The sequence below is a fragment of the Trachypithecus francoisi genome, unplaced genomic scaffold (genome assembly GCF_009764315.1).
Source record: "Trachypithecus francoisi isolate TF-2019V2 unplaced genomic scaffold, Tfra_2.0 Lachesis_group9, whole genome shotgun sequence".
In the NCBI taxonomy this organism is placed as follows: Eukaryota; Metazoa; Chordata; class Mammalia; order Primates; family Cercopithecidae; genus Trachypithecus; species Trachypithecus francoisi.
The window spans coordinates 16,274,717-16,283,294 of NW_022681474.1; the positions used below are offsets into that span (position 1 = coordinate 16,274,717).

Here is an 8,578-nt window from a genome sequence, read left to right on the forward strand (position 1 = left end):
TAGTAAAGACGGGGTTTCACGGTGTTGCCGAGGCTGGTCTTGAACTCCTGAGTTCAGGCAATCTGCCCGCCTCAGCCTCCCAAAGTGTTGGGATTACAGGCATGAACCTCTGCACCTGGCTGAAGACATTTTTAAAAGGCAGGAAAATATGACCCATAATGAAGAGAAAAATCAATCACTCAGAACCATCCCCACAGTGACTTTGATAGTAGAATAGTAGCTACGCTCATTAAGTTGAAGTAGTTTTGTAACTGCATTTTATAAGTTCAAGATCCTAGAGAAAGCATGGAGCATGTGGAAACCTGCAAGAGATAAAATGTTGCCGACCCTACTCTAACAGGTAAGCAAAGCCACTCTGTATTTCCCAGTTCTATCAATGGTGAAGAATTCTAGTCTAGACAGAAACCTGAGCTAGTATTTTGTCATGTCCTTGGAGTTTCTGTTTTTTCAAAACAAAAGCACGTCTTTAAATGATATCTTTATGGAAATAGCTTTAGCGGATTGTCAGATCTTTTTACAAACTCATAAGCCTTCAATTCAAAATGTGCGATATATGCATAATGGTAGTATTAGAAAAAGCAGAAAGAGAGAAAAACACAGAAAAACTATCTGAAGTACTAATGGTTGAATATTGTCAAAAATTAATGACAGGAACTAAACCACAAATCCAGGACAGAGAACAGCAAGCAGTGTAAGTCCCGAAATAAGAATACCTACTTCCCACATCCAAACTGCAGAAAGCAAGAGACAAAAGTGAAATCTAGAAGGAAACTGGGGTGGAGATAGGAATAGGGTGATGCTTTCACTAAAAATGGGCAAAGGTAAGTAGCACAGCGAACTTCTCATTGGAAGCCATGGAGTCAAGAAGACAGTGCAGTGAAACATTTAAAGTGAAAGAAAAATAATTCATCAGCCTTGAATTCTACATTTAGCAAAATCATCTTATGAAAGAAAAGAAAAATACACTTTTCAAGGCAAACAAAAATAAGAGAACTCAGTTTTACCATCAGACTTCTTTCACAAAAAATGTTAAAAGCAGTTTCCAGGCAGAAAATAAATATAAAATAGGTCAGAAATTCCAATCTTTATAACAAACAAAATACTTCAAAGAAAGAATAAGTAAAAGTAAAATAAAATATTTATTTTTCCACATATAATTGACTAAAAAAAGGTATAAATATAAAAATAATGGTGTATTGTAACATATAAATATGCAAAATGAGTGACAGTGATGACATAAAAGGGAGGAGGGAGGACAGGAGAATGCTTACAATGTCCCTGCACTACACAGGAATTGATATGATGCTACTTGAAACATGACTTACATTAATTAAAGAATCTATACTGGAAAATTTAGGGTAACTGACAAAAATTAAAAAGAAATATAATTGATATGCTGAGAGGAGATAAAATAAAATAATATAAAATGCTCAATAATAACCAGAAAAGACGGGAAAGCAGGGAGCACAGAACACAGACAATGAATAGGAAAGAGTTATTAATATGGCGGATATTGACCTACCTACACCAGCTGTCACCTTCAGTGTGGATGGCTTAAATATAGCAATTAAAAGAATGATCAGAAGAATTAAAAAGACCAAGATTCAACTCTGTGTTATCTAGAGGAAGCCCATTGAAAATACACAGGCTCAGACAGGTTAAAGAACAGGGAAAGAAGAAGATACACCAGGCAAACACCAATCAAAGAAAGGTGGCAACGCTGCATCAATTTTAGAGAGAGAAAAAACAACAAACTTTAGAACAAGGAAGATTAAAAGAAATAAATGAGGACATAACAGAATGATAAGGAAGTCAATGCTCCAGGAAAGGCAGAGCTCACATCTTAAGAGTGAGGGCTGAACGCTTCACCAACAGGACCAGGAGCAAAGCTGTGATGTTTTCCATCACCACTCACATCCAGCAGGTACTGGAAGAACCAGCTAATTAAGTGAAAAGAAAACGAGAAGACAAGAGAAGAGAAAGAAAATAAACAGATTCAAAAGGAAGAAATAAAACTGTCTTCATTTTAAATGACAAAATTGACTATGGAGAAAATACCGTCCCCAAAACTCTTGGGACTAGTAAGTCCCAAGCCAGCATAGTAAGGTCACAGGATAAACAGTTAATACACAAAAGCCAAGTGCCAGCCTGTATACCAGCAATAAGTCATTAGAATTTAAAATGTAAAAACCTACAATGGCACCAAAAGATAAATATTTACATATGAATCTAATGACTATGCACAGATCTGTATGTGGAAAACTACAAAACTCTGATAAAAGATTGAAAAAGAATCCCTCAATAACTAGACAGGTATTCTGTGTTCGTGGATTGTAAAGATTCTTTGCTGTTATCAATTCTCCCCAACCTGATCTACCGAGTCAGCCCAGTCTCAGTCTAAATCCCAGCAGGCTATTTCATAGATATCAAGAAACTGATTCTAAAATATATATGGAAGGCAAAAGACCTGGAGTAGCCACAAGATTCTGAAGAAGAACAAATTCGAGGACCAGTGCTACCACACTCCAACACTTTGTACGAAGCTACCATAATCAAATCAGCACCATATCGGCAAAATCACAGACATAGATCTATGGGACAGAACAGAGAACTCAGAAGTAGAGCCAAGCAAAGGTAGTCTACTGATTATTCAAAAAAGGAGCCAGGCAATTTAGTTGAGAAAATGCAGTATTTAAAACAAATGGTCCTGGAACATTCCGGCATCCCAAAGGGGAGAAAATGACCTTAATTACACCCAGACGTTATGCTTTCCACAGAAATTAACTTAAAATGAAACTGAGGCCTGGTGCAGTGGCTCATGCCTGTAATCCCAACACTTTGGGAGCCTGAGGTGGGTGGATGACTTAAAGTCAGGAGTCCGAGACCAGCCTGGCCAACATGGTGAAACCATTGTCTCTACTTAAAATACAAAAATTAGCCAGCCATGGTAGTGCACACTTGTAATCCCAGCTACTTGTTGCAGTGAGCCAAGATTGCCCCACTGCACTCCAGCCAGGGTGACAGAGCAAGATTCCGTATCAAAAAAAAAAAAAAAAAAAAAAAAAAAAAAAAAAAAAAAAAAGGACCGTAGATGGAAATGTGAAAGGAACAATTATAAAACTACTAGAAGAAAACATAGGAGGAAAAATTAGGTGCTATGGGATTTGGTGATGCATTTTTAGATACAATACCAAAAGCACAATTTGTCAAAGTAAAAATTAAAAATATTTGTTTTTTGAAAGATACTATGAAGAGAATAAAAAGACAATCAAAGACTGGGAAAATAATTGAAAACACATTTATATCTGGGAAAGTACTTCCACAATATATGAAAAATTTTAAAAATAGTAAGAAAACAACTCAATGAAAAAATGGGCAAATGTTCTAAACAAGCACCTCATGGAAGAAAATACACTAATGGCAAATAAATATAAGAAAAGATGTTCAACATTTGTCATCTGGGAATTGCACATTAAAATAACAATGGAATACTACAATGTACAGGTGACTAAAATCCTCAAAGCTGGCAATAACTAAAGCTGGAAATCATAGGGAACAATAGGGATTCTCATTCACTGAAGCTGGGATTGCCAAGTGTTACAGCTACTTTGGAAGACAGCTTCACAAATTTGTTACAAAGCTAAATATAGTCTTCTCTTAGAATCCAGCAACGGTGTTCCTAGGTATTTACCCAGCTGATTTGAAAACTTCTGTTCATGAAAAGCATTGTCTTTTTTTTTTTTTTTTTTTTGAGGCGGAGTCTCACTCTGTCGCCCAGACTGGAGTGCAGTGGCCGGATCTCAGCTCACTGCAAGCTCCGCCTCCCGGGTTAAAGCCATTCTCCTGCCTCAGCTCCCCGAGTAGCTGGGACTACAGGCGCCCGCCACCTCGCCCGGCTAGTTTTTTTTTGTATTTTTAGTAGAGACGTGGTTTCACCGTGTTAGCCAGGATGGTCTCGATCTCCTGACCTCGTGATCCACCCGTCTCGGCCTCCCAAAGTGCTGGGATTACAGGCTTGAGCCACCGCGCCCGGCCGAAAAGCATTATCTTTAGCAGCTTCATTCATTATCTCCATAAACTGGAAGCAATCAAGATGTTCTTAAATTAGTGAATAGATAAACACATAGTATATCAATGCAATGAATATTATTCAATAATAAAAGGATTATTAGGTTATCTGGCCAGAAAAATATGAATGACTCTTTAGTGCATATAGCTAGATGAAAAGCAGGTTGATAAGGCCACATACTGTATGATTCCAATTATATATCCTTTTGGCAAAACTATGAAAATGAAAAAAGGAAAGCCTATGGAGTCAACAAATGTGGGCTGAGCATAATGCTTTCCTCTCAGAATATAGTAGGAAAGTTTTTTTAAAAAAAGAACTTTACATAGGAGAAACCCAACAAGTACCGTCTCAGTCAGGTGCTCACGTTTGATGTCAAAAATGACAAGTCACGATGATGGCATGTACACCCAACCTGGTTTCATGAAAATGGCACTTTACTTCTGTGGTTTTGCTCCCAGGCATTCCTGATCCTATCAAGTCATGAGAAAAACCTCAGATAAATCCCAACTGAAGCATATTCCACAAAAGTCCTGACCAGGACTCTCTCCCCCAAACTGACAAGGTCATCAAAAACAAAGAGTCTGGAGAACTGTCATGGCCAAGAGGAGCGTAAGGAGATGTGAGGATTAAATATAATGTGGATTCAATGGAATATGTAGGATTAAATGAATGCTGCATATGAGATTGTGGGAAAGGAAAAGGACTTCCGTAAAAAATAAGGAAATGTGATTAAAGGGTAGGCTTTAGTTAATCAATAAAAATCAACCTTGGTCCATTCATCAGAACCAATACACCACAGGAAGGTAAGTTATTATTAATAGGGAAGCTGAGTGTGTAATGTAGGGGGAGTCTCTGCATTTTCTGTACTTTGCTATAAATTTAAAACTTTTATAATTTTCAAATCTTTATTTAAATGTTTTAATTAAAAAAACTACTGCAGAGCAAAACAGATTCAAGATTATCTAATTTCCTTGGTAAAACCTGGAGTATCAAAATACACATTTTGATTCAGTTGTAAAATATTTCTTCTGTTTTGTAAAATAATCTACACCATCTGCTAAGTTCCAAAGTGCTTACTTAAGAATGCAAACTAAGTCTTACTATATCTAAACACTGTAATTGCCCCAAAGTTTGGAAATATAACATCTCTGAATAACTTGTGTCTTAATTGGTTGATGAGCATTTATTTTGTCACTGAACGCTTATTTTCACATGTGACATATGATGACTTTATCCACATGGCAGTGAATCCTGTACACTGGCTGCCAGGATGCCACAATCAGGGAAGCCTTAGAACTGGAAGTTGTGGACCGGGCATGGTGGCTCACACCTGTAATCCCAGCACTTTGGGAGGCCGAGGTGGGTGGATCACCTGAGATCAGGAGTTCGAGACCAGCCTGACCAACATTGTAAAACCTTGTCTCTACTAAAAGTACCAAAATTAGCCAGATGTGGTGGTGGGCGCCTGTAATTCCAGCTACTCTGGAGGCTGAGGCAGGAGAATGGCTTGAACCCAGAAGGCGGAGGTTGCAGTGAGCCAAGATTGCGCCACTGCACGCCAGCCTGGGCGACAAGAGTGAGATTCCATCTCAGAAAAAAAAAAAAAAGAATTGGAAGTTGTGAATTTATATTCTGGGTCTGCCACTTACAATTACATTATTCTTGAATGAATGTCTTAAAATGTTTACATTTTAGTTTCTTCTTCTGTAAATCTGAAATAATGATATTTGCACAGATTGATTGGACATTGATTTGAGGTAATGCATAATAACTGAAAATTTGAATTTTAAATATTATGATTAATATTTAACATTCGATTTAATCTAGGGGAAAAAAATCTGATCCTCTTCTCTCTTTGTATACTCTCCCCTTGAGCTTCTGTGATATTGGTCGGGATCACAGATAAGTGAAAAACTGATGTCAGAATGGTGGGTTAATTATATTTCAAAGAAGACGCTGCTGGCTGGAGAAAAGCGTAGCTCCAGAAAGTAGGAAGTGGGTGGAGCATCCAAGGGCATGGAGAGAGAACTCAGGGGATAGAGAGAAGAAGGGGCAAAGAAGAGAAATCTGCGGCTCATTGGGAAGCACCCCTCACTCATCAGACGAAAGGAGGAATCACTGAGCAAAGACTTGTCTCTAAGCAGCACAGTTCTACCTTCTGGAAGTAGCCATGGTTTTGTTTGTTTGTTTGTTTGCTTACTGTGTTGTGGCTCAGGGAATCAGAGATTCTCATTTAATAATAATTTTAAAAAGCTTTCAGGATTTGGCACAATTTCTGGTTAAATTAACTAGCAAAAATCAATACCTAACAAAAGAGGCTTGCCCATGCCCAGCGTGCCGCGCGTCTCCTCCGGACGGACGGGGCGTGCCCGGCGTGCTGGGCGTCTCCTCCGGACGGACGGGGCGTGCACAGTCTGTGGAGTCCGTCAACGTGGGGAGGACTCCCATCACAGTTTCCAGGTGGACCACCTGCTACATGGAGTTAAAACCAGGTATCACGTGACTGCCAGCCCAGTCATGACCCATCACAGGCTTTGTGCACCAGGAGAGTGGTATTGAAGCTCACCTCCTTTTACGCTTGTGCATACATATAAGGCAGGAGTGAGCTGACTAGACAGGTGTGTTGATTGTAAGCCATCCACAATTCCTAGGAAGAGATACTTTGCATGCATACATGTGCTTATTACTTATTGACAGTGGGAGACTGGTCCCCACAGAGATTCCTTGGTGGAGAGTGGCCTGCTGCTCACTCAGCAGACACCAATGCTGCGTGTGAAACAGCCTCTGACCAACTCACTGGCTTTATTTACCCGCGTCAGAAAGCCCGAGGCCTAATTGTGCTGCTCACAGGCAAAGCATGGCTTTGGTGGCAATTTTTCTAACTGAGGAAATAAAAAGACATTTTTTTTTCTCCTGCCACAGAATTGATCCAAGGTTTCTAAAGGAAGCATCAGCCCCAGTCAGAGAAACCCCATTGTCCCAGTCCCTCGTAGGAAGGCAGCGTGTGTGTGCCCCTTAAGGAAACTACCATTGCAAAATTATCACAGAGACAGTGAAAGAGATCTAACATAACTGAATCCATCTGGCTTCTAACCTCCAAGCTGTCTTCGTTCCTTCCTGGGTATAGGCTGAACTAACTTTGGGAGGAACTTAGTTTATAGTTTAAAACAAAGACAATAACAGCCCTTTCCCAAAGCAAACCTCCTTCTTGCTTGGGAACTAGACTGCTTTTGTAGGACCTACAAATTAGCCACGAGATTAGAAATTATGGTTTAGGCATCATGTAGCCAGAGGCTACAAGATTCTGACCCTCCCGAAAGTGTTCCTATGGTCAGTGCTTGAGATATTTTACAGATCCTGTACCTGATGGGTCAGCTGGCACCGCCCAGATCTACAAACTGGCTCCTCTGATCTTGTGGCCCCCACCCAGGAACTGACTCCACACAAGAAAACAGCTGCAGCTCCCTATGATTTCATCTCTGACCCAACCAGTGAGCACTCTCAAGTCACTGACCTTCCCCACCTACCAAATTATCCTTTAAAATTCGGATCCCCGAATGTTCAGGGAGTCTGATTTGAGTCATAATAAAACTCCAGTTTCCCACACAGCCAGCCATGAATGAATTACTCTTTCTCTATTGCAATTCCCCTGTCTTGATAAATTGGCTGAGTCCAGGCAGCCGGCAAGGTGAACCCACTGGGCGGTTACATTAGCACGGCTCAAGACGTTGTGCTCGGAGCCTACGCCCAGGGAAGAGGAGGACTCAGTCATGTAATTGTGAATCCTTTCATTTTCTGGATCAATACAGGGTCACACTGACTATACAGCCCTATTTTTCCTGGCTTTCTGTCTATATTGCTATCTTATCAGTTTTGTTTTGTTCTGTTTTACATTATATTATTGTTATTTGTATTATAAGAACTTTTCTAATTAGAAAGTAAATTCAGTTAAGGATACTTAGTGATTTTCTTTATGTCTCAAATAGCTGGCACATTTCTTTGTAATGGCAAATATTCTTTTTTATTCTTTTCTTTATTTTTTGTGAGACAGAGTCTTGCACTGTCACACAGGCTGGAGTGCAGTGGCATGATCTCCACTCACTGCAAGCTTGGGATCCCGGGTTTATGCCATTCTCTTGCCTCAGCCTCCCCAGTAGCTGGGACTACAGGCACCCGCCACTATGCCTGGCTAATTTTTTTTTTTTTTTTTGGTATTTTTAGTAGAGACGGGGTTTCACCATGTTAGCCAGGATGGTCTCGATCTCCTGACCTCATCATCCACCCGCCTCAGCCTCCCAAAGGGCTAGGATTACAGGTGTGAGCCACCACACCTGGCCTTTATTCTTATTTATCAATTCAGTACAAAGAACTGCAACCAAGTATAACCGTTTCATGGTTAAGATCTCAGAGATGAAAATAACTCAAAATTGAAACTCTTTTAATTAAAGTCATTGACTGGATAAGCGAGAAAAGCAAATTCCTCATAAATGACCTCCTAAGTGGTCATGG

At 39.8% G+C, this 8,578-nt stretch overlaps 1 long non-coding RNA gene across 1 annotated transcript; it reads left to right on the forward strand.

The window, feature by feature from the left end:
• Positions 1-5,938: 5,938 nt before the first annotated feature.
• On the forward strand, positions 5,939-7,519 carry LOC117082013. The gene is made up of 3 exons (XR_004436419.1): positions 5,939-5,949; positions 6,214-6,217; positions 7,424-7,519. It is a non-coding gene; the product is annotated as an uncharacterized LOC117082013 (long non-coding RNA).
• The last annotated feature ends 1,059 nt before the right edge of the window (positions 7,520-8,578 follow it).